This window comes from Crocuta crocuta, unplaced genomic scaffold (genome assembly GCF_008692635.1).
Source record: "Crocuta crocuta isolate KB4526 unplaced genomic scaffold, BGI_CrCroc_1.0 scaffold264, whole genome shotgun sequence".
Lineage (NCBI taxonomy): Eukaryota > Metazoa > Chordata > Mammalia > Carnivora > Hyaenidae > Crocuta > Crocuta crocuta.
This window is the reverse complement of record NW_027529597.1, coordinates 1,558,857-1,584,108: the sequence shown is the minus strand read 5'-3', so window position 1 is coordinate 1,584,108 and position 25,252 is coordinate 1,558,857. Positions and strand designations below refer to the sequence as shown.

General features: G+C 34.4%; 2 long non-coding RNA genes across 3 annotated transcripts in view; both read left to right on the top strand.

Annotated features, from left to right (window-relative positions):
- The window catches only part of LOC144229742 (uncharacterized), a 664,030-nt gene that overhangs the window by 195,105 nt on the left and 443,673 nt on the right, over positions 1-25,252 (top strand). The window lies entirely within an intron of this gene.
- LOC144229741 (uncharacterized) overlaps positions 1-25,252 on the top strand; it is a 211,794-nt gene that overhangs the window by 135,143 nt on the left and 51,399 nt on the right. Inside the window, exon 3 of one of the 2 annotated variants that reach the window (XR_013334583.1) lies at positions 9,549-9,691. The exons of the other annotated variant lie outside the window; for it this stretch is intronic. This is a non-coding gene — a long non-coding RNA (uncharacterized LOC144229741). Of the gene's footprint in view, positions 1-9,548; positions 9,692-25,252 lie in introns of those variants that run through there. 2 annotated transcript variants of the gene reach the window in all.

Genomic DNA, 25,252 nt, shown 5'->3' with positions numbered 1-25,252 from the left:
TTGTATCTTTCTAGAAATGAGTCTACTTCATCTAGGTTGTCTCATTTTTGGCATATGATTATTCATAATATTTCCTTATCATCTAACTCCTCTAAAGTCTCTAGTTGTGTGCACTGATTTATTCTTGATTTTATTAATTTGTGCCCTGTCCCTTCTTTGTTCATGGTAATCAATTTAAAGTTTTATCAATTTTGTTGATCTTTTCAAAGACAAATTTTGGGGTTTTTAAATTTTCTCTAGCATTTTTCCTTTTTTTTTTAATATTTTATTTATTTCTAGGAGAGAGAGAGACAGCGTGAGCAGGGGAGGGTCAGAGAGAGAGGGAGTCACAGACTGAAACAGGCTCCAGGCTCTGAGCTGGCAGTCAGCACAGAGCCGGACGTGGGGCTCGAACCCACGAACCGCAAGATCATGACCTAAGCGAAAGTCGGACGCTTAACCGACTAAGCCACCCAGGCGCCCCTAGCATTTTTCTGTTACAAATTTAATTTATTTCAGTTCTAATCCTTACTGTTTTCTTTCTTTCTACTTCTTTTGTGTTTAGTGTAGTCATCCTAGCCTTTTAAATAAATCCTGAACCTCAAATGTCTCTCTATACAAAAACGATAAAGGCATGAATGAATAAAGAATGAATGTGTAGAAATCTCATTGCCAACTCTGCACTGATTGCAATAATCGATAACTGATTGCAATAACTTTGCCAGATGACATGCAATAATGCCAGATAACATGGAACCTTAACCATACCATAGTTAGCAGTTAAAATTAAAAGAGCTAAAAGATAATTAGTTTGGGAGTGCCTGGGTGGCTCAGTCCACTTGAGTGGCTGACATTGGCTCAGGTCATGATCTCGCTGTTCTTAAGCAATCAAGCCACACATTTGACTCACTGCTGTCAGGGCAGAGCCCACTAGAGATCCTCTCTGTCCCTCTCTCTCTGCCTTTCCCCCACTTGAGCTATCTCAAAAATAAATTTAAAAAACATGAAAAAAGATCATTAATATTTGCTGTCAGAATGCTGTGAAGGTTTGTAAGATAGGAAAGAATTAGTTCTTATACAGTCTTTTTAAAACAAAACAAAACAAAACAAAACAAAACTGGAAGTACCTTCTCTGAAAAGACCTGACCTATGTATTTTGAATGTCTTACTTAAGTCACGCATCTTCCTGCTGCTTTCTGACCCCCACTTTTTTTCTCTCACCACTAGAGGTATTCCAGATCCAGATTTTGTCTTAATAATAGCCTTCCCTCACTTTGTTTCTAGGTTCTGTCAAAGGGAAGTTCAAGTCAGAGCAATTTCTATTATAGAAAGAAGGATAGAAAGAAGCAGATCAATCCAACATAGCAGAGAAATTCTCTAGAGATTTTAAAGCTGAGAAGAATTTGTCATTGGATCTTTGATTGATGCTCAGTGCTAAGAAATGTGCAGGTGTCTTGCACTTTCTATTAAAAAAAAAAAACACACGGAGGATACTTTCAATTATGCTAACCAATGTCCTTTAAAAAATATGAGTATAAAATGATCACTCATGGTTCTATAAACAAACACTTCTTTGTTTCAACAGGGTACTTGAACAACAACAAAAAAAGACAAACAATTTTTATAAAAGCAAATCCAAATAGTAATGAATATATTAGTATTTGGGTCAAAAAAAGTACCTAGAACAGAGGACTTATTGATCCATTTTTAAAAAAATAAGTGAGTATATAAATGGATGAATGTATATACATGCATATACATATACACAAATATGTAAACTGATCAGTACATGAATGACATGAAATATAAATGGTCAAAATGGTCAACTGAGTTGAATAATAAAACATTTCCCGTGACTCATTTATATAGCTGTGTTTACAAGCATACATAAAAGCTATTTTCATATAGATGCTCTAAAAATGTGTATCTTGCCATATGTGAAAATAGAGCCAGTAATTTTTGAAATGCTATAAAACAAAATCATAAACTATATTTTAGTAGGCTATTGAAATGCATTTTCCCTTAACTATAAAATGTTGTGTGGTTTTATTATAAATGTTTTGAAATTCAATACCTTTGAAACTGATTATCAAAATTAGAGTATGAATGGCTTTAAAGAAGATTCCTTGTGGAAGCAGGACTACAGAATGTTGGCTTTATTATGCCTGGAAAGAAAGCCAAAATGAATATATCATTCTCTTATAGAGACTAGGAATGGGGATGTGCCATTATTGGGAAGACTTTCTCTGAATAGAATGACAAAGCATAGAGTTAGTATTATTGATAAATAAATTTGATGAACAGTTTAGATACGGGAGAAATGTAGTACTGAATGTCAGAGAGCTATAGAAAGCTTTAAAATTAAACCATGTTTTATTTTATCCTGTAAGCATAAAAATTCATTATTTAGATGTGAACATTAGAATAAGCCCATCACCTAAACTAATGGGAATGGGAAGTTCTTTCCTGCAGATAATATGGAATGGTATGGTTTGAAGTTTCAGTCTGCTTTACTACTGTGTGAATAAATCCTCTAAACATACACTTTTGTTTTTCTAAGGGCTCACTGTTTGAGAGGATCCACAGGGATAGATGAGGGGACCTTAGCCTTGGAACCTCTAAGAAGATAGCATTTTAAATAAAAACAATCTGAATTAAAAACAAAAATGAAAACAGCTGAGTCTTTAGATATTTACTTGATTATAAATTCAATTGTGGGCAGTTGACTACTTGCATTAGTCACAAAACTCAACAAAAGTAGATGAAAGGATGAGTAATTTTTTTTTTTAGAATTCCCTTTGCTTCCTTTTTCCTCTCCTTCTATTTTCCAATTTCCCTTCCCTCCTCTCTTCCCCTTTCCTTCTTCTGTTTTTACTGCCCTCTTCCCTCTCTCTCTTTGACCCCCATCCCATTACCTCTTTTAAAAAAAGTTTTTTATGTAAAAGATGCCACTTTTTCTTGTGTGACCATGGTATTTTGATATCCATCAATGTATTTGTGACCTCTGAGTATCCATGCTGAAGTTCATTTAGAGTTTACAAATTGTGAAGTAAAATTTTGTTGTAGCGTTGGATCCCAGAAGGGGCAGCAAGCCTAGCAACACTTACTTTATTGTTTCTTTTTTTTTTTGCATGAAGTTTTATCTTTGTCTTCAAAACAATATTATAACTTTAGTGAATGTTCTGAGCTAATTGTAGTATCATCCCATATAAGAAAGCAATTGACAGGTAGAGGATTGCGTCAAAGTTTCTTACAGAGAAATAGAACAGAATTTTTCCCTTTCATAAATGAGTTATTAGGAAGAAAACTAGGAGATATAGCAGAATTACATGCAACTAGTCTGCCAGCTCAAACTGGACACATTTATGCAGAATTAGTTGGATTTTAAGAATCAATGATGAGGTCAAAATGAAAATTCTAGAGTTCTTTAAAATTGTTTTCTTTTTAATTTTTTTAATGTTTTTATTTATTTCTGAGAGAGAGAGAAAGAGAGAGAGAAAGAGAGACAGAGAGCGAGCGAGCGAGCGTGAGCAGGGGAGGGTCAGAGAGAGAGAGACACACAGAATCTGAAACAGTCTCCAGGCTCTGAACTGGCTGTCAGCACAGAGCCCGGGGCGGGGCTTGAACTCCAGAACTGCAAGATCATGACCTGAGCCAAAGTTGGACGCTTAACTGACTGAGTTGTTCATTCAGTTGTTTAGAATTGTGATCCCAGGTAATCACAATCCCAGGTAATATGTATATGAATGCTTATTGAATGCATGGATTAACTACCTAGCTATTAATTATTTCTTCTAAAATAAGCCATAACACACATGGACACATGGGCAACCTTTTCCTCCTGCTTTGGGATTTGTTGTTTTTTGTTTTTTTTTGTTTGTTTGTTTTTTTTTTGCTTACTTATAATCTTGGCAAATATTAAAACATTAATTATTGGTATTTATCTAGCATCTATGTTTTTGAGTTGGTGAGGGGATTCAAATAATTACTTATTGAGAACTGGAAGAGCACCACAGAATATTTAATGGTTTTAATGTCCTACATGCTTATGAGGACCAACAGAAGCTTTATAATTATCTAATGTTTAGAATGCATCTTTTGGGGCACCTGTGTGGCTCAGTCAGTTAAGCGTCCAACTTCAGCTCAGGTCAGGATCTCATGATTCGTGAGTTAGAGCCCTGCATCAGGCTCTCTGCTTGTCAGAGCCAGGAGCCTACTTTGGATTCTGTGCCTCCTTCTCTCTTTGTTCCTCCCCGACTCATGCTCTGTCTCTTTGTCTCCCTTTCAAAGATAAATAAGGAATAAGAAAATTTTAGAATGCATCTTTCACTGAATTAACCAAATAATTCAATTTACTCAAACACTTCCTTTATAATATAAAGTTTTCATACCAAGTAGTATAGGGTTTGAGAAGATATTATGCACTAAAATTTTTCAAAGACAAACTTCCAAGTAATTTTTTGGAATATGTGTTTGAATACGCTTAAGCTTGAAAATTTTAGAGTAGTGTTGGCTTTTCCATAGTCATGTATGAAGGTGAAAAGCACACACACAGTACAAATCATATGGAAAAAGACCTGAATTATCTGAATTTCACCAATTGTGATAAGCACTTAAACATTTTTAATACTTACTATCATATAAAAGTGTGGGTCCATTCTTGAATGAAACTTTCCTTACAAGGATTTCATTAAAGGATTAAGTAACAAATATTGAAGAGTGCCCCGCTCCATTAATGGACTTCAGACATTAAGCCATCCCATTTAGTGGTGTGGCGTGGGAAACAGGAAACAAGAGTAATTTTCACTGTGCTTTGCTTCCTTCTGATTTTTGAGATTTAGAATGTTAGGGCTTCTGGATATCCTTTGCACATGGCCACATCAGAGAATGGTGGCACTGAACTTTGACAACCAGTCCAGAATGTCTTGGAAACTGAAAAGATACACTGTAATTCAGGAATAAAGCTTATAATTAGATACACAAGTTTAACATTGTAGAATTCCAAGTATGATAGATTTTAGGTGTAATCTCGCCTAACCTCTTCATCTCCTTTTTGAAGAAACCGACATCTAGAATGGGTTCATGATTTACCTATAGCCAGAAATGAAGTTACTAGTAGTGCTGCAAATGTCTATCTGGCTCTCTTTGCCAAGAGATTATACTTTGATAATGGGAAGAGTCCTGGAGGAGAGAAGACCTGAGAGTCATCAGGTAATGGATTGTGCTTATGACTTGACCAGGCAGTGGAGGTGAGGCCAGGCCCTAAAGTCAGTGAGTGAGGCTGAGGTTATATCAAAGTTAGTCTTAAAAATCTTTTTCCATCACCTAGAATGTTGAGTATGCATGAATAAATCCAAATTTGCCAGTATTTTTTCCTTCCAGCATTGGAATAGATCACTATTTCTTTGGCAAATATAGATGAAGTAATTACATAAGGTTTAAGTACCACTGTACACAAAACATGCAAGGCTTCTTGCTTATTGGTTATTGATAACTAAGTTAACTGTACATCTGGTGACTTTCTTCCGTAATACGTTTGTGTGATCCTAAGCAAGTAAAATAAGTGTCTAATTCCAGTTTTATAATCTCTAAATTTAGTTTAAAAAATAAACTTGTCTTTACACTTCCTTTCAACAGTAGAAAGTTATCATGTTAAAAATATAGTGATATCAATGAGGCTCCTAGGTGTCTCAGTCAGTTAAACTTTTGACTTCAGCTCAGGTCATTATCTCATAGTTTATGAGTTCAAACCCTGAGTTGTCAGGTTCTGTCCTGACAACTCAGAACCTGTATCCTGCTTTGGACTCTGTGTCTCCCTCTCTCTCTGCCCCTCCTAAGCTCACACTCTTTCTCAAAATTAACTAAACATTAAAAATTAAAAAAAAATAAAAATATAATGATATCCAGATATTAATTAAAATGGAAGAGATTTCAAAGTGAATAGAAGTGTGGTCTGTAATCTTCACCATTTCTGTATACCCCATTATATTGAGCACAGAATCTGGTACATGGGAGTTAATCCTAACAATGATTTGTTATGTGATTAAGTATAATGCTGACTTAATTATTAAGTGGTGGTTCTTGAAGGTGGTTTAAAACTTTTTTACAATATTATTATATTTAAATCTTTATTTAAATCCTTTTTATTGTATTCATATTTCTATTATATCCCTTCCTTATATTCAGTGAAAACTAATTTTATTTAAAGATCTTAATATGTACATACATATACACGCATACATACAACTACACGCATGTTTATACATACATATACAGAAATAAATATAGACAGATATGTACCTGTGGATATAACAAATCCACACCGGGTTGTTGTTTTTTTATCTTATAAGCACGAGATTAAGTGGCCATTAGTCCATTGGGCCATGGATGTGATATAATTGTAAAAAGGGTGGAAGATGAAAGCCAGAAGATAGATGAAGGGACAGCTAGATTACCTCCAAAAATATCTATTAAATAGTAAAATGTAGTTGGTCTCTGAAATCTTGCAATTTATGGTTACTTTTTCGCCAAGATCGAAGCAAGCAAAAAAACAAAAAAATGAAAACAGCAAGTAAAAAATAAATAAAAACAAACCAACAAGAAACCTGGTTTTATCTTTTCAGAGTATTAAAAAAAGATTATGCTTTTCTGTATATTAAAATATAAAATTGCTGCTATAAAATACATTATTTTAGTAGCCACCCAATGTCAGTGATGAAAAATAAACCCTAGACAGAGTGTGACACATAGAACCTCTGTGTAGCACTGAGGTTAACCACTCTCATGCTCATGAAATCCCCAGACTTCCACTGTCACAGTCCATTACCAGCTGTTCTCTACTGTTATGTTAGACTTTATTTTCACATCCACAGCAAACCAAGAACTTCTGTGGGCTGCTTGGCTCTGGCCTAGATTTTACGGGATTCAAGAGTGGTGTTGAGTATTCAGAATGTCTAATAGGCTTTCCCTCTGGCCTATTACCAAATAGCCATATCACCAGGTGGAAAAACTAGATAATGTCAGTGTTTCCCCCAACAGCTAAAGACAGAGCTGCTGATGTTCAAAGAGTTGCTTTCATTAAGTTACCTCCCTGTTGGTGAAATTCAGTTTGAGAACAATTCATCCACTTGCCTAAATTCAAACCTTCTTCACTGAGGACTTACTAAATGGGGCCTGATAAAAACTACACCAGAGGGATTCCCTTATTGCAGATCAGTTTGTTCCCTTAATGAGGCTGAGCAAATCTTGGTGCTAATTTAGCAAATTCACATATTGCATAGTGATATTCTTACAGTATTATTGTCCTCAAGAGGTATTGCTTGGTCCTCCACAGATCATAGTCCTTGCTTCTGTTTTCACAATTATTCCTCTTCTCCTCTCAGGTTTGCAAAGCCTATAGTAAATTCTTCAAAGTTTAGCTGAGGCCATATGTTTAGATGGAGAGGTGTGAGACACTTCCACATATTGAAGATAGCAGCAGATCCGTGTGCCAGAATGCCACGTTATACTCCTGTTTGGGCCTCTGGCTCCATTTGAAGAGGGGGTCAGTGCCTCTTCCAGCAGGCTCCCTTATTGTGACACCTATGTGAACCAAATTTTCATATACTATTGACATATTTTGTCCAGAAATGAGAAGATAAATAGTACATTAGATACACCTACTTAAATGAGTGAAGAGAACAGAAAGATATCAATTCAGGAGAGAAGGGAGAGTTCCTTATAACAATATTTACTCTTGAAAGACATATTAATCTGACTGAATAGATTATTAACTGCTTAGGAGATCAAACATGGTTTCTTAGGGAAGAAAAATAAAGGAAAAAAGAGGCAGACTCCTTGGAAAGTATCAATTTATGGAAAATGAAAAACAAGGTACCTAAGATTTGAATGTGAACCAGAAAGAAGGAAATGAAATTATGACTTCATTGGATTTTAGGTAATTTTGAGAATGGATCAGCTGTTTTGAACCTGCAGGATGGATTTGGCATAGACTTTTTGGGGATAGCATGGAATGGGGCAAACAAAACACAATTCATATTCTTTAAAATAAGAACACCTTTGTTTGCTATTGCTTAATTCTGGCTCTTTTTATCATCTATGGTGTTTCTTTTTATTTAATGTTGATGGTATCAAATGTCTTGGGAAAGATCACAAAAATCTTAGATGGAATTAATTCCTTGAGTCTATATTGGACCTTTATATTCTACTGCATTTTCCAAATCCAACAGACTATATATACTTAGATTTAACAAGTCCTGTGGACATTATCCTAAGAGGAGTTCAACTTCTAATGAAATTGGAGGTAGGTGAAAATGTGGCACCAAAATCACATACTCAAGGGAGAAATTTTGTTTATTAAAAATTTTTGGTTTGCTTTACCTTTTCTTTTCAACTGAGTTAACATAGTTGTTTGGACATGATATATGGTTGTGATGTCAAATACTACCCACATCAATATCAACCTTTTTTACCCAGTATGGTGTGGCCATCTGGAATGCAAAATGTTCATTCTTTGGGCTTTGGGATGGTGTCATGTAGCTAGAACTTTTAGATATTTTTAGTTTTCCAAAAGACAATACACATCCATGCTCATCCCTAATTTGTTGTAAACTTCTGCTCTTTCAAATCAGTGCAGACTTGGTATGGGCAAAATGAAATCCCAGTTGTTCTTTCCTTCACCTCATTTCCTCTTAGTATCTCCTTTTTCTTTGATCCTTTGATGAACAGGTTTTGTTTTAACTCCTTGTGTTTCTTTTTTTTTCCTTTGTAATGCTTTCACTAACTTTACAACTCTCAAGACCCAAGAAGTTACTGTGTAGCATAGAGATTGTTTCATAGCTCTTTTTCCTAATTGCTGTTTAGATTGTCAAATGGGATCTGATGCCTAACCACCTGCTTAGAAAACAAGCTGGGCAGCAGGCTCATTGCAAACCAGAAGGACCACTACCAGCATAAAAATCGATTCAAAGACTTGTAGTTTATAGCCAAGTAGGAATTAAATGGTACCCTCATGAAAATCAAAAAATCAGGGGTTTATGGCAGTAGACATCCTCTGTCCAATTAGAATAGCTCCAAATGTTTAGAGAAAATTTTCCACTACTACCACTCTGGCAATGCTCTGGCAATGCTATTAACAAATAAAAGAACAGAATTGTTTCCCTTGGTTGCCAAGAAAATAAAATTTCTCACTTGGTGAATGGCTATAATCTATATTCACCTCTTTCTTAGAAGGAGTTTTTTTTTTTCATAATGCTTTCCTCATTGTAAGACCAGAGCAGATTTACAGAGGGCCCATGGCAGAAAGTTCCTCACCGTGAGCCATGTTCCTCACCAAGAGAGGAAAAGGGAGATGGATTGTGAATAGTAGGAGTAATGCACAATCCCTGAACATTATGAACATGGTCATCTAAACATGTTAGTGTACAACACAGTAAGCATTTAAAAGGGCCAAACCAGCTGACAATATTAAAGATTCAATAAGCAAATAAATGTGTCATTTCCTAGTAGTTAAAACACCCTTAATAAATGTTGAATTTGTTTTTTTTTTTTAATATTTTATTTATTTCTAGGAGAGAGAGAGAGAGACAGCATGAACAGGGGAGGGTCAGAGAGAGAGGGAGTCACAGACTGAAACAGGCTCCAGGCTCCGAGCTGGCAGTCAGCACAGAGCCCGACGCAGGGCTCGAACCCACGAACCGCGAGATCATGACGTAAGTGAAAGTCGGACACTCAACCGACTAAGCCACCCAGGCGCCCCAATAAATGTTGAATTTGAATCATTTAAATAGAACATTAACAAATATTTCTAGAAAGATTAATTATTTTATTGCATACTATTATAAATAACTAGACTAATGATACTCCTAAATATTGTAACAGATTGCTACAATAATTGAAAGTGATATTCTAAACTTTCTTTTCATTACCTCAAGATTTTTTGTCAAATCAATAAATTCTGTTTTAAAATGATTGTTTTACATTAATCATTTAAAAATTGTTTTCTGTACATTTGAGTGTGCTAATAGCATTTGAAAAATACATCCAAAATTTAGAGTATCTCTTTATAAAACAAAAGATATAAAGTCAAGAACAGGGCAATTTACAAATGACATTAAGTAGAATAAAAAGGAAATAATGGCAAATGAAATTATATTGGCCTTGGATTGATGTTTAAAGAGAAGAAATTAATTTTATTTCTCAAATACAGTTGTAATTCTATGTAAATCCTGTCGGATGATGAAAAAGTGGTTCCCGTATGACTAGAGCATAGAAAGTAAAAAACAGAATTGCATTATATTGAGATCAAAAGTCGGCATAGATTAAGTGGGTCTCCATAAATTAAGCGACATTTTTAGAATATATCTCAAGGATAATGAGAAGACATTGGAAAGTTTGACATGATCAGATTTGTATTTTCAGAAGGTTTATCTTCAACAGTGTGGAGAACAGACTTGAGGAAGGTGATGTTGAAAGCAGTCATTTCAAAAATCACGTGCCGTTGTCAACAAGTAAGATGTTCTTTTCATGGACGCAGGTTTGTTGCAAGATCTGAGCAGACTTGCTAAATATTGGTAAAAGAAAATTTCGCAGACACATATATTTCAAATCTAGTTGGTTTTATTTAATGACTAAGGAATCAGGAGCTTCAAAGTGTCATGAGAAAAGATTGTCTTATAGACCAAAATGAGTGAGAGCAGGGAAGTCATGCTGGACAAAGACGGGTTTTAGTGGAATTACTTTCCTTATATGGTGCAAAGGGAAGTTTTAGAGCTAGGTTATGAAAACCTAAAACTGAACAGGCATATTTTGATTGGCTGACTGTAGGTTTTGATTTCCTAATCTTGAAGCATTTACAGGCTTAGGTTTTAGTTTACTTCCATAGGCTGCTATGGTATTAAAACCATCTCTGGCTGTTAGCCTCCTTGTTTAATTAATTTACCAGTACATAGAATAATTTGTTAATTTTTGGATGTGTAGGTAAGTGAGAAAGAGTATCCAGAATGACTTTCAGGCCGCTGGTTTTCCTACATGGGTGTACTTATAATCTGGTTAATGGCAGATGAGGTTTGATATATCTGATGTGTATTAATGAAAAGTTGAGCTTTATATGTGTCTTGTTTGAAGTTGTTTAAAATTAAAGAGTTAATTAAGGAGTTTTATATAAAATTATAGAACTTGGAAATAAATATGGACTGATATATATAGATTTGGAAAGCGATATAAAATAATACCAAGAGCATGGATGATATCTCCCAAGAGTAAGGGCAGCTTGATAAGAGATATAAACTTAAGACAGAATCTCAAAGATTTTTACCATTTAATATTATATAAACCATTTTTTCTCTTTGGGAAGAAAATGATTATGAAATAGTGGGAAAAGGCTGTAGAACAGAAAACAGCATCCAGAACCATGATCCTATTTCTTTTTTGTCATTAACTATGATAGAAATTTGGGCTAATTGGTTAACTTTCCTGGGTGTTTGTTTCATTACGTGTAAAATGAAAATTAAACTATATCAGTGCTTTTGACTGGAGTCATTCTTTTGAGGATGCAAATTATTGGACCTTTCCTGATCAATTAAATTATATTTGAAAGAATGGCCCAGAAATCTGCAGTTGTGCGAAGTACTCTGAATGGAAACACGTGCACTGCATAAATTCTACAGATCCTCTCAAGTTGAAAGTTCTGTGATTCTAGGAGAATATGCAGAAAGTCATGGATAGTATAAAATAAAAGAAACAATAAAGATGGTAAATTCATTCTGAATAATTGATTTGAATTTGGGGCTAATTTTAACTTATCTTTTCTTTTTATTCAAATAGAATGGCTCACCTTTAGATTTGCATCAAAACTTGAAACCATATGTCTTAAAGCTGAATGACTTTAGTGTCTTAATGTTGTACCCCCTGTGGGAACTAAATTTATAATTGGTGACTGACTGGCTGACTGAGATCCTTGATTATAGGAATTTCTTCTAAGTTATATTTAATCGTTAAGCTTCATGAATTTTATTTTGCTTTTCTAAGAATGTTTTCTTAATACGATATATTTATTACCAATTTATACAAAACAAAATTGTTTTTTAGCTTCTTACCATGTTTCAGCTAAATAATCCTTAAGAACAAGAAATGAGTAGAGATTCAAAAAGGAACAAAACAAACCATTATTAAGAGTTTGAAAGGTTAATTAGAGCACAAATTACTAATGGTTCCTATAATGATGGCCAAATGTTGAATTGTTCCCATAAGTCAAAGAAGCCAATTCTAAGGTGAGTTTTCCAGGTTCCTTAGGATTGAATTTTCAGACTTGGCAAAGTAGTGTAATATTCATGTGCAGTATAGGACCAAAGACCAACTTCAGTGATCTGTAGACTGAAGCATAAGGGTTGTGGGACAACTCTGGACCAATAAGGATTATGTTTGGCATATTGAAGTGAGAACATTTGGTAAAATAGGTAACTTTAGATCTTTAATGATAACTGAAGGAATTAGAGTTTTCTCAAGATTCGAAGACTCACACACATTTAGATTGGATAGCTTAAAATCTCTGGATAGCTAGTATTCCTTATCAAGAGCATTGATTTAATATACATACTTCTTATACTGTCTGTGTATTTTAATGTAGAGAAATTATTTAACCTTTGTTTTGTTTTGTTTTAATTTTTTTTTAATGTTTTATTTATTTCTAGGAGAGAGAGAGACAGCGTGAGCAGGGGAGGGTCAGAGAGAGAGGGAGTCACAGATTGAAACAGGCTCCGGGCTCTGAGCTGGCAGTCAGCACAGAGCCCGACGCGGGGCTCGAACCCACGAACCACGAGATCATGTCCTAAGCGAAAGTCGGACGCTTAACCGACTAAGCCACCCAGGCGCCCCTTAACCTTTGTTTTTTAATGCTTATTTATTTTTGAGAGAGATGGGGAGGACAGAAGAAAGAGAAAGGGACAGAAGGTCCAACCAGGCCTCTCTGCAGAGCTGGATATGGGGTTCAAAGTCATGGACCATGAGATCATGACCTGAGCCAAAGTTGGACACTTAACCGATTGAGCCACCTGGGTGTTCCTATTTAACCTTTCTAAGTTGTCTGTTAGTTTCATGCAAAAGCACATCATCTATGCCTGATTTAGGGCTCTTTACATATTTGTAATTGTCTCCCATTGACAATTCCATAAATAATATGCAAAATGCACAAATGTGAATTGTGGACCTTTGTCCTAAGTGATTGTTTGAAACAGCTGCTATCCTCTGGTAAGGAGTTTTAGCTTTTTATTTTAATAGTCCGTAAGAATTTCTGTTTCTTTCATTCAACAGATGTATACTGAGGGGCAACTATAGGTCAGGCATAGTACTAGGCAGTAAGAATAAATAGCAAAAGACATTTTTACAACCTTTTGAAGTTTGTGAAATTAAGACCAAAGTATTCTATTATGCTACACTGAAAGTAAATCCTAAGACTTCATGTTCCAGCCATGATAGAGTCATCATTATTGAACTAACCCATGTGCCATTAATAACTAAAGAGATAGACAAGATTTTCGGGCATTAAACAACAAGCAGAACAGAATTATGATACCTTGAAGAAGGCAAATAAAGATTGTGATCTCAACAGTCACCTTGGGTTTCTGCCTAGAAGCACTTCTCAGACTACATGAAGGGGAAGGGAGTCCCAAGTAGAACATAAAAGCCATACTTACAGAGACTGGAGGTCAGAGAAGCAGAGGTGGCTAGAATTTTCAGACAAGTACTGTAGAAGATGAAGCTAAATAGACAAAGAGCTTCAGAAATCTGTATAGTAGTCCCCTTGAGTGGCTATACACAGGTGCAGAGGTGAAGAAAAAAAAGATAGATATTCCCAGAGTTTACACAGAGTTGGCAACATGTTTGGCTTACATTAAACCAGAATAGCAAGACCTTACTTATCAATTAGAGCTATTAGTAGAGATCTCAAAGATCAGCTTGAAAAAGAGTGATTCAGCTGTAGAGTAAATGCTACGAAGTGCTCCTATAACTAGGCTTAATAATAAATCTTGTTATGTTCTCCGTCCCTGGGTTTGAGCCCCGCATTGGGCTCTGTGCTGAGAGCTCAGAGCCTGGAGCCTGCCATGGATTCTGTGTCTCCCTCTCTCTCTGCCCCTCCCCTGCTTGGTCTATCTCTCCTTCTCTCAAAGATAAAGAAATACATTTTTTTAAAAAATAAAAGTAAATCTTGAAAGAATCATGTTGATCAACAAGAAACATAAAGGCCTTGTAAAAACAAACTTCAGCTCTTTGTAAAAGCATACATAAAAATCCAAACACAATAGTGTAACATTCATAATGCCCTTTCTTCCAAAGAAGTATATGACAAATAAAGAAGCAACCAGTTGTAACCATAACTGGAAGAAAAATCCGTTGATTGAAACAGACCCAGATGTGACACAGATAATGAATTTGCAAAAAAACATATTTTTTAAAAATCTACTATAAATATTATAATGTAATCAAAGATTTAAAGGAAAATATGCACATAATAGAAGGGAATAAAATATAGAAAAAATGATGAAACTTTTAGAAATAAATCTGAAAAAAAATCTACTGAAAGGGATTAATGGCATATTGAAAGATATTCAATGTGAATAGTGAAGAACAGAAAGAAAATTATTGAAACCTACTGAATACCCCAGTACATCTGTGGTACAATATCAGGGGGTCTAGCCTGCAGGTAATTGAGTCAGAGAAGGAGAGAATTTTGAGAGAGAACATAATAGAGTATATATTGAAAGAAATAATGGCTGAAAGTTTTCCAGTTTGCTATAAAGTATAAACTCACTTGGGGTGCTTGGGTTGCTTAGTCGGCTAAGCATTCCACTCTTGATTTCAGCTCAGGTCATGCTTTCATGGTTTGTGAGATTGTGTCCTGCATAGGGCTTTGCACTGACAGCAGGGAGCTTGCTTGGGATTCTCTCTCTCTCTCTCTCTCTCTCTCTTTCTCTCTCTCACTCTCTCTCTCTCCCTCCCTCAAAATAAATAAACATTAAAAAAATATACACCCACTTGATCAAAAAAAGTTCAATAAAGCAGGATAAACACACATAGAAAAAACTAAAAACATCAAAATCAGATTATTGAAAACCAGAGTAACTTTTGCCAGAAGATACATAATACAGACACACACAATATCCTTAAATGGCTGAACTCTTTTTGTTGCCCATGATTTTGGTTTTAAATACAAGAAGTCATTGCCAAGAACAGTTTTTTCAGGCTTTTCCCCTATGTTTTTTTCTAATAGTTTTATAGTTTTATTTCTTTTCTGTGTCCTTAATTCATTTTGGGTTGATTTTGTGTATGGGTACAAGGGTGCAATTTTACTGCATTGTCGTGTGTCTGTCCAGTTTTCCCAATATCACTTATTGAAGAGACTGCCCTTTCCCCCAGTGTATTCTTGACACCCTTGTCAAAGATTACTTGACTGTATGTACAGTTTTATTTCTGGGCTCTCTAGTCTCTTCCTTTCACCTATATGTCTGCCTTTATGCCAGACCATACTTTATTTAATTATTATTATTACTGTAGCTTTATAAATATGTTTTGAACTCAGGAAATGTGAGATCTGCAACTTTCTTCTTCTTTCTCAAGATTTTTTTTTTGGCTATTTGGAGTCTTGTTGTTCTATATGAGTTTTTAGATATTTTTTCTATTTCTGTAGAAAGTGTCATTGAGATATTTATAAGGATTGCATTGAATGTGTAGATTACTTTGGATAAAATGAACATTTTAACAATATTAAGTCTTATATAATCCATGAACGTAGGATGTCTTTCCATTTATTTAGATCATCGTTGATTTCTTTCAACAATACTTCACTTTTTTCTAGTGTGTAAACAGCAAAATAAACAACCAATACAGGAAAAAAAAAATGACTGAAAAAAGAGGAAATATTTTCAGGTTATGTATCTGATAAGGGGTCCAAGCTCCTACAAATCAATAGCAAATAAAGAAACAAACCCAAATAACCCCATTAAAAATGGGCAAAAGATTTCTCCAAATAAGACATACAAATGACCAATAGGTATATTGAAAGATGGTAAATATCACTAAATATCAGGGAAATTTAAATCAAAACCACCATGATATAATCACTTATCAGAATGGCTCTTATCAAAAATATCACAAAACAAATTCTGGTGAGAATGGAGAGAATTAGAATGTAATTGGTAAGAATGTAAAATGTAGTTATAGGGGCACCTGGTTGGCTCAGTCTGTTAAGTGTCTGACTTCCATTCAGATCGTGATCTCTTGGCTCGTGAGTTTGAGTTCCATGTCAGGCTCTGTGCTGACATCTTAAAGCCTGGAGCCTGCATCAGATTCTGTGTCTCCCTCTCTCTGTCCCTCCCCCACTCGCATTCTGTTCTCTCTCAAAAATAAATAAAGCAGTTATCATAGAAAATAGCATTTTCTTAAAAATATCATTTTACTTTTTAAGACTCCTTAAAACTTTTAAACAAAACTACTATATAATTATTTTTTTAAATGTTTATTCATTTTCGAGAGACAGACAGAGTGCAAGCAGGGGAGGAACAGAGAGAGAGGGAGACACAGAATCTGAGCTGTCAGCACAGAGCCTGATGTGGGGCTCGAACTCATGAACCGTGAGATCATGACCTAAGTCAAAGTCAGATGCTTAACTGGCTGAGCCAGCCAGGCACCCTACTGTATAATTATTTAATGAAAAAAAGAAAACTGAGTAAATATTTTGCCTTCATTCCCACAAGAATAGAAATGTTAATGGAAATTAAGAGGGATAACAGAAGGAAAAATATGAAGAATGCCAGAAAAAGTATACACATAAATATAAAATAACTTTATGGCTTATTTTTAAATTTCTTTGAAGAACAGCTTTGATTGCAGAAGTAATAACAGTGTATTGTGGGCTTTAGAATTTTGTAGAAGTCAAATGAATTATAATAACATATAAGATTGGAGAGTAGAAAGAAAGGTGAAATTTCTATATTAAGCATGAAGGGATATAGTATTATTTAAAGAGAATCCAATAAATTAAAGATTCTTATAGTAAACCCTAGATCTATTATTAATATGTAAAGCAAAGAGATACATATCACAATGTATTGTGAAAATAAAATGGAATATCAGAGAATATTAATTTATTTTTAAATGTATTAAAAGAGGAAAATAACAAAGGTCAGTTAAGATGAATAAGAAATATGTAACAAAAATCGACATTAAGTAGAAATGATGAACGAAGCAATAAAAAGGCAGAGATGGTTACACTGTGTGGAAAAATAAGTGAGATACAATTAGAGTTATATACCATAAACATAATAAAGACAAATATTGGTAAAAAGTGAAAAGATGGAAAAAGGTTCAGCAGATGTTCATCAGTAGGTGAAAAGATAATAAAATTATGGCATAGCCATACAATAAAAATTACTCAGTAATTAAAAGCATAAATTAGGGATACATGTAAAAACTGGATAAATCTAAGAAACATTAATTTGAGTGGAAAAAAAAGCCAGATAGAAAAGAGTACTTGTTATATTATTTCATTTTAGAATAAGCAAAACTATACTAGGGTGCAGAAAGCATAGTAGGCTTTTCTAGGACTAGGGGTGAGAGAGAGAGAGAGAGAGTGAGAGAGAGTGTGTGTGTGTGTGTGTGTGTGTGTGTGTGTGTGTGTTGGAGTATAGAGGGGTAGATTGCAAAGGAGCATGAGAGAACTTTTCATGGTCGTGGACATTTTCTGTTTCTTGATTAGGGTGGGTATAGATGTATATATTTATCAAGTTAATGAATTCTACTTTTAAAATAGATGCATTTTACCATATGTAACTTGCACCTCAACAAATTATTTTTATTTATTTATTTCACATTTTGATCTCTTCTCCCATTTCTCCCACTTCCCACTCCTGCCTTTGGCAACTGCCAGTCTGTTTTATGAGCTTGTTTGCTTGTAAAATTCTATGTATAAAAGAGCTTAGATGGTATTTTTCTTCTCTGTCTTGTATCACTTAGCACAATGCCCTTGAGGCCCATCCATGTTGTCTAAAATGGCAAGATTTCATTCTTTTTTATGACTGAATGATATTTCATTGTATATCCATTCCACCTTTACTTTATCCATTCATCCATCTGTAGACCCTTAGGTTGTTTCCATATCCTGGCTAGTGCAAATACTGCTACAGTGAACAAGGGGGTGCATGTATTTTTTTTTTTGAGGTTTTCTTTAGATAAATACCAAGAAGTGAAATTGCTGGATCATATGGTAGTTTTATTTTTAATGTTTTATGGAACATCTATACTATTTTCCATAATGACTGCACCAGTTTACATTCCCATAAACAGTGCACCTCGTTCGTTTTTCTACATATCCTCAACAGCACTTATTTCTTGTCATTTTGATAATAATCTTTCTACCAGGTGAAAGGTGATATTGTCTTGATTTGCATTTGCCTGATGATTAACGATGTTGAACATCTTGCCATGTACATACTGGCCATATTTATGTCTTAGGAAAATTGTGTATTCAAATTTTCTGCCCATTTTAAATAATATATACTGTTTGTTTTGGTAATGAGCTCTATAAGTTATTTATATTCTTTGAATATTAACCCCTTCTTAGATATATGCTTTGCACATATTTTTCCTATTCAGTAGATTTCTTTTTTATATTGTTGATGATTCCTTAACTCTCTAGAGCTTTTACTTTGATGTAGTCCCACTTATTAATTTTTGCTTTTTCTGCTTTTACTTTTGGTATCATATCTCAAAAACTGTTGCCATGATAAATGTCAGAGAGTTTATTGCCTGTGTTTTCTTCTGGGAGTTTTATGCTTTCAGGTCTTTTGTTCAAGTCTTTAATCCATTTTGAGTTTATATTTGTGTATGGTGTAAGATAGTGTTCCAGTTTCATTCTTTTGCATGTGTCTATCCAATTTTCCCAACACCATTTATTGAAAACACTGTCTTTTTCCACTGTATATTATTGTCTTCTTTATGGTAAGTTAATTGTTCTTATATGCATGGTTTTATTTCTGGGCTCTCTATTCTCTTCTATTGTTCTATGTGTCTCAGGTTTGGTTTTGTTTTGTTTTTGTTTTTTTCTCCACCAATACCATACTGTTTTAATTACTGTTGCTCTGCAATCAGGGAGTGTGGTCACTCCTGCTTTGTTCTTCTTTCTCAAGACTGTTTGACTATTTTGTTTTATTTTGCAAATCTTAGACATTTGCAATGTCTATGAAAATTGTCATTGGAATTTTGACAGGTATTTCTTTGAAGTTGTAAATCGCTTTGGGTACTATGGACATATTAACAATATTAATTCTTCCAATCCATGAACACAGAATATCTTTCCATTTACTTTTGTCTTCTTCACTTTCTTTCCTTAATATCTTATAGTTTTAATTATACAGTTCTTGCACATCCTTGGTTAATTGATCCCTAGGAATTTTATTATTTTTGATGCAAGTTTTAAATGGGATTGTTTCCTTAATTTCTTTTTCTGAAAGTTTGGGATTAGTGTGTAGTAGTACAACAGATTTTTGTGTATCAATTTTGTGTTCTGCAACATTACAGAACTAATTTATTATTTCTCTCAATTTTTTATGATTTTTATTCTTCATTTTCTTAATGGGGCAGATCATATTCATGATTTGTGGATGTTGAACTCTTTTATTAGTATTCCTGTAATTAATCCCACTTGATCATGGTGAATGATCCTTTTAGTGTTGAATTTGGTTTTAATATTTTGCTGATGATTTTTACATCTATACTTAGCAGGGATATTGACCTGTGATTTTCTCTTCTTATGGCACTCTGGTCTGGTTTTGGTATCAGGATAATACTGACCTTTTAAAATGAGGAAAATATAGATTTTCCTTAAGAATTATTAAATTATCAGTAGTTAGCACTTGTGTAATACATGCTATGCCTGAGATTTGCTAATTGATTTATACATATTACTGTATTTAATCTTTATAATAACTCTATGAGTCAAATCAAATACTTTTCCCATACTACATATGAGAAAACTGTTAAGTAATATGCGTATCATGATTAAATTAACATGCTGCTCATGAAGGTAGGTAGATTCCTTCACTACCATCTTCTGCTTTTCCTGTGATTTTATGATACAGATAATTAGAACTGACTCTAAATATACCTGTAATGGCTAAAGCAATTTTGACATAACATTGTTCATAGCAAAGACATACTCTTTTTCCCTTAATCTCCCTCCAAATTTGGGCTATTTTACTGCCATTAAGATTATTATATGGGTTTCTGTTTGCACTCCTTACCCTATTTAATTTGTATTTAACACTTATGCTACATATTGCCAGACACTATGTTTACACATGCATTTTAACTATATATATATATAGTTAAATATATATATATATTTATTATATTTGGAATTTTCTGTATATAATATGTAATCTGAAGACAGTGACAGTTTTACTTCATATATATATATATGTAAACATACATATATATATTTAAGGTGTATTGTTTGCACTATTTTCTGTCCTCTACATTTTCCTCTAAAATAGAGGTTTCTGTTATAATTTAGCTTAATATAAATTTTAGCATTTTCCTAAAATAGATTAAATGGATGATAGAGTAACTTTTAGACCATATTAAAATTTCTCATCCTGAATAGATGAATGTATTAATTGGTAATATAATTCTTCCTTTTTTAATGCTTTTTATTTATTTTAGAGAGAGAGAGACAGAGGATGAGCAGGGAAGGGGCAGAGAGAGAAGGAGACACAGAATCGGAAGTAAGGTCCAGGCTCTGAGCTGTCAGCACAGGGCCCAACGTGGGGCTTGAACTCACAAACTGTGAGATCATGACCTGGGCCAAAGTCAGATGCTCAACCGACTGAGCCACCCAGGCACCCCAGTAATAGAATTCTTACAATTAGTCATTGTATCTTAGTAGCCTGTTGATGTTATTCTGCCATTTTACAAAGTCCAGTGTTACAGATGGATAGTGTGATTCTACTATTATTTGCTTTCCATTTATGGTTTTATGTAGCCTAGAAATGTGTTAAAAAATCACTTTATCTAGACAATTCAGAATTTTTAGCAAAAGTTTTATCTTTTCATCTAGAAGCAGATGAGAACTGCTTCTTAGGAATGAATGTATAATTCTTGGTAAATAAAATGTATTGCATTTTGTTCAAAGAATAGGGAGTATTTTCACTAAAACTTGGAAAGGGCATAGTTATTTCTGGCCCCAGGCATGTATGACTAGATCCAGTGAACCACATGATCTTGTTTGAATGTAATCCCACTCCCCATCTCTTCTCCCATTCTGCTGATGAACTGGCCTGTTCATGTCAGCCTTCTCTAAAGAGTTGACATCACTACTTGAAACTCTCATTCCAGAGGAAATAAAGGAGCCTCTCTGTCATCTTCAATAAAGAAAATACTGAGACAGGACTCAGATTGGCCTGCTTGTGTTACATAACCATCTTAGTGTAAGTTCTTGATATTCAAAGGATGGAGTTTAAAAATTTTTTTTTAATGTTTTATTTATTTCTGAGAGAGAGAGAGGAGAGAGAGAGAGAGAGAGCATGAGCAGGGGAGGTTCAGAGAGAGAGGGAGGTACAGAATCCAAAGCAGGCTCCAGGCTCTAAGCTGGCAGTCAGCACAGAGCCTGACATGGGGCTTGAACCCACAAACCGTGGGATCACGACCTGAGCCAAAGTCAGACACTTAACCGACTGAGCCACCCAGGTGCCCCAAAGGATGGGGTTTATAATTGGCCTGAGACTTCTGTCCAAGCCTATGTCAGTAGAATATTGTGATGGACAACTGCAGGAGAATAAGAGTGTGATTGAAGAAGGAAGAAAAGTTTGGCAAAAATGTGGGATGTTATTACCAAAGGGGAATCTGTGATGGTAAGACATAAATGACAGATGTTCTCCAAGTCCCACTAGATCGTGTTTCTTTGATATGGTTATGCCAACACAGTTTTATTAATTTATATCAGAGAAGAGTTTTCAGAGGCAAGGCATTTAATACAGTAGGCTGTGGACATTTCTGTTATCAGTTGGATAAAAATAGAAAACTGAAAATAATTCAGCGTAAATCCAGCAAATGGCAGAAAAGATATTAAACTCACCATTTAGAAAGCTCAAGCCTGTCCTATAAACATGTCGCAACATATTTTACCATACTAAAATGTGAATGGAGATAGCATAATAATGAAAGAATTTTTCTTCCTGATTATAATTATGCCCTAATTTATTCCTGATTACAGAAGAGTTGTATAGTTCAAAAATTATGTAGTTAAAAAATGAAAGCAAATGAAATTTTGGCTAAGCATTGGATATATAAAGAGGTTTAAATAATAAAATGAATTTAATATAAGTGCATGATATTATGTCTTATAATATGATACAATATCAACTTTGTAAATAGCATGATTGCAATGTTTTTTATTTATTTTATTTTATTTGTGGCGTAAAGTGAGATGATAAAAATTCAACAATTTTTACAATTATGAATATTGATGCCATCACAGTTATAAATATCTTATATACATATTTAGGTAATTATCCAATACTTAAATACTTATATTTAGGTATTTATCCATATTCAGACAAATAATTTTTATCAAATTCAGTTTTATAGGTATATTTTAACATTCAGAATCTAGTCAATATTATTTTTTGCCAATCTGTACCCATTAACTGGATAAAGAATTTACTTGCGAAAAACTACATATGAAAGTCAACAATTAGCAAAACATCATTTAGATAAGCTTCTTTGATTTACGTTTATTCATTGTGCTTTGCTAGTAAAACTCTAAACAATGAATATTTGATATTTCTGTAAATTTTCTGAAATAAAAAAAATTGCAGAGATTTTCATTTGTATTTTCCCAAAAAACTGAGTACATCACCCAGCTCTGTTGTTATTGGAAAACTCTGGGAAAGACCAAACACATTAAGGAATGAAGAAACTATTGACAAGTAACAATCTATGCATCCACTCATAAGATATGAAGTAGAATCCACAAGATAGAAATAATATCATAAGAAACCACTGAAAAGAGTATACTTGAGGAAGGTAAAACCAAGATGTTTTTTGGGGTTTTTTTTGTTTTTTTGGTCGAAGTTTATTTATTTATTTTGAGAGAGTGAGACCGAAAGAGAGTGAACATGAGTGCTGGAAGGGCAGAGAGAGAGAGGGAGAGAGAATCCCAAGCAGGCTCTGCTCTGTCAGTGCATAGCTCTGGGTGTGGTCTGGATCTCATCTCAAGTTCACCCTGAGATCATGAACTGAGCAGAAATGGATGCTTAACCGATTGTGTCCGAGGTGCCCCCAAACCAAGATTTTTAATTAGGAAGTAAAGTTTACCGGGCAAACTTGGGAGTGGATGAATGAGTGTTGTATTATTTAAACGTCAGTCACAACACTTGAGTGTACAAAAATGAATGTCTCATTTTGTGACTTCAAAGCAGTTATTATCTGTCATAAATAGAAAGGCACAAAGAATTACATATAATAGGGGCACGTGGGTGGTTCAGTTAGTTAAGCGTCTGACTTCAGCTCAGGTCATGATCTCAGGGATCATGAGTTCAACCCCCATATTGGGCTCTGTGCAAACAGCTGGAGCCTGCTTCAGATTCTGTATCTCCCTCTTTCTGCCCCTCCCCTTCTTGGACTCAGACTCTCTCTCAAAAGAAATAAACAAACAAATAAACAAACATTAAAAACACCAAATAATTATATAAAANGGGAGGGGAGGGGAGGGGAGGGAGGGGAGGGGAGGGGAGGAGAGGGGAGGAAAGGGGAGGAGAGAGAGTGTATCAGCCAGCGTAATGAGAACCTGAAATGATTCCAACATTGGGAGTACAAGAACATTGAAAGAAAATATACCTTAACCTTTATAAATATTTGTAATAAAAGTGTTAATTTTGAGTAACATGCTCAGAAATGAAACAAATTCCCCGTAGATCTCAAACTATGTAACTGCTTCATATTAAATGACTCTTGAAGTGGATAGAAAAATGAGTTATATTTTATCAGGCCCTTGAAAAAACAGAGGTAGGCATATGAATAAGAGTTTTTACTCTTCTTTCATAAAGAAACATGAATGGAGACTAGCAATCTCCAGCCCAAAAGAACGGTTAGCAAAGTTTCATAAGACAGCAGTGAAGGGTATAGGGAGCAGAGCAGGCCGGTGAGTCACATAAATTACTAAAGAAGAAAAACCAGAAAGGTTAAATCAGGTCATAGATTTAAAGGTTCAATTGAATCTCTTTTTTAACTTTATTCTGTAAACAACATGAAGTTGACAAAATGTATTTTAAGCAAGTCAGTGACATGATTTGATGTGCATTTAGAAAAAAAATATTCGTTTAGAAGTTTGGAGCACTATTTGCCAAAAATATTTTTTTTTACTTCTTTTTGGGGGTCAAAATTGATTCCATGAAATGTTATCAATGATTTTTAAAATGAGAGAGGAAGGGAAAGAGAAAGAAGTCTTATGATCAAATAAATTTGAGAAACTCTATTGAATAAAGTTATATGACAATATCATAACTTCAGTTATGACTCTCCAAAGGAATGTAAAATATCCAGCCTTATCTAGATTATTTGATAAAGGAAATGTTCCTTCTAGAAAATTTGTCAATGTTAGTTTTGGACATGCTATCCTATAGCATCTGAAATGGAATGCACCAGCCTGTTTGTGGGCATAACTCTTAAGAAATATTGAAATATTTCAAGCAAATGTTGATGGGGGTTGGAAGGGAAAAGGTAGTGTCGTTGAATAGGCTGAAATAGATCTCCAGAAGGTAGAATACAAAAAACTATGTTGGATATGATTGACCGGGGAAATGGTGGAGTAAAATTATTTGATTTCTAACTATGTTTTCTATCTGTATTATCTATTGCTGCATAACAATGCACTCCAAAACATATTGGCTTTAAGAAGCACACATTTATTATTTCATGTTTCCTGTGGTTCAGGAATCAGGCACAATTTAGCTGATTCACTGCTTTTGGATCTCTCACAAGTCTGTAGTCAAGGTGACATCTTAGGTTGCAGTCTCACCTGCTGGGTCAATCTATTCCTAAACTGATTTACCTGTTTGTTGGCAGAATTCAGTTCCTTTTAGGCTGTTGGAATGAGAGCCTAACCTTCTTCATGGCTACTGTCCAGAGGTCACTCTCAGTTCCTTGCCACATAGACTTTTCCATGTGATAGCTTGCTTCATCAGAGTGAATAAGCAGAGAGAATACAAGCAAAAGAGAGATTGCT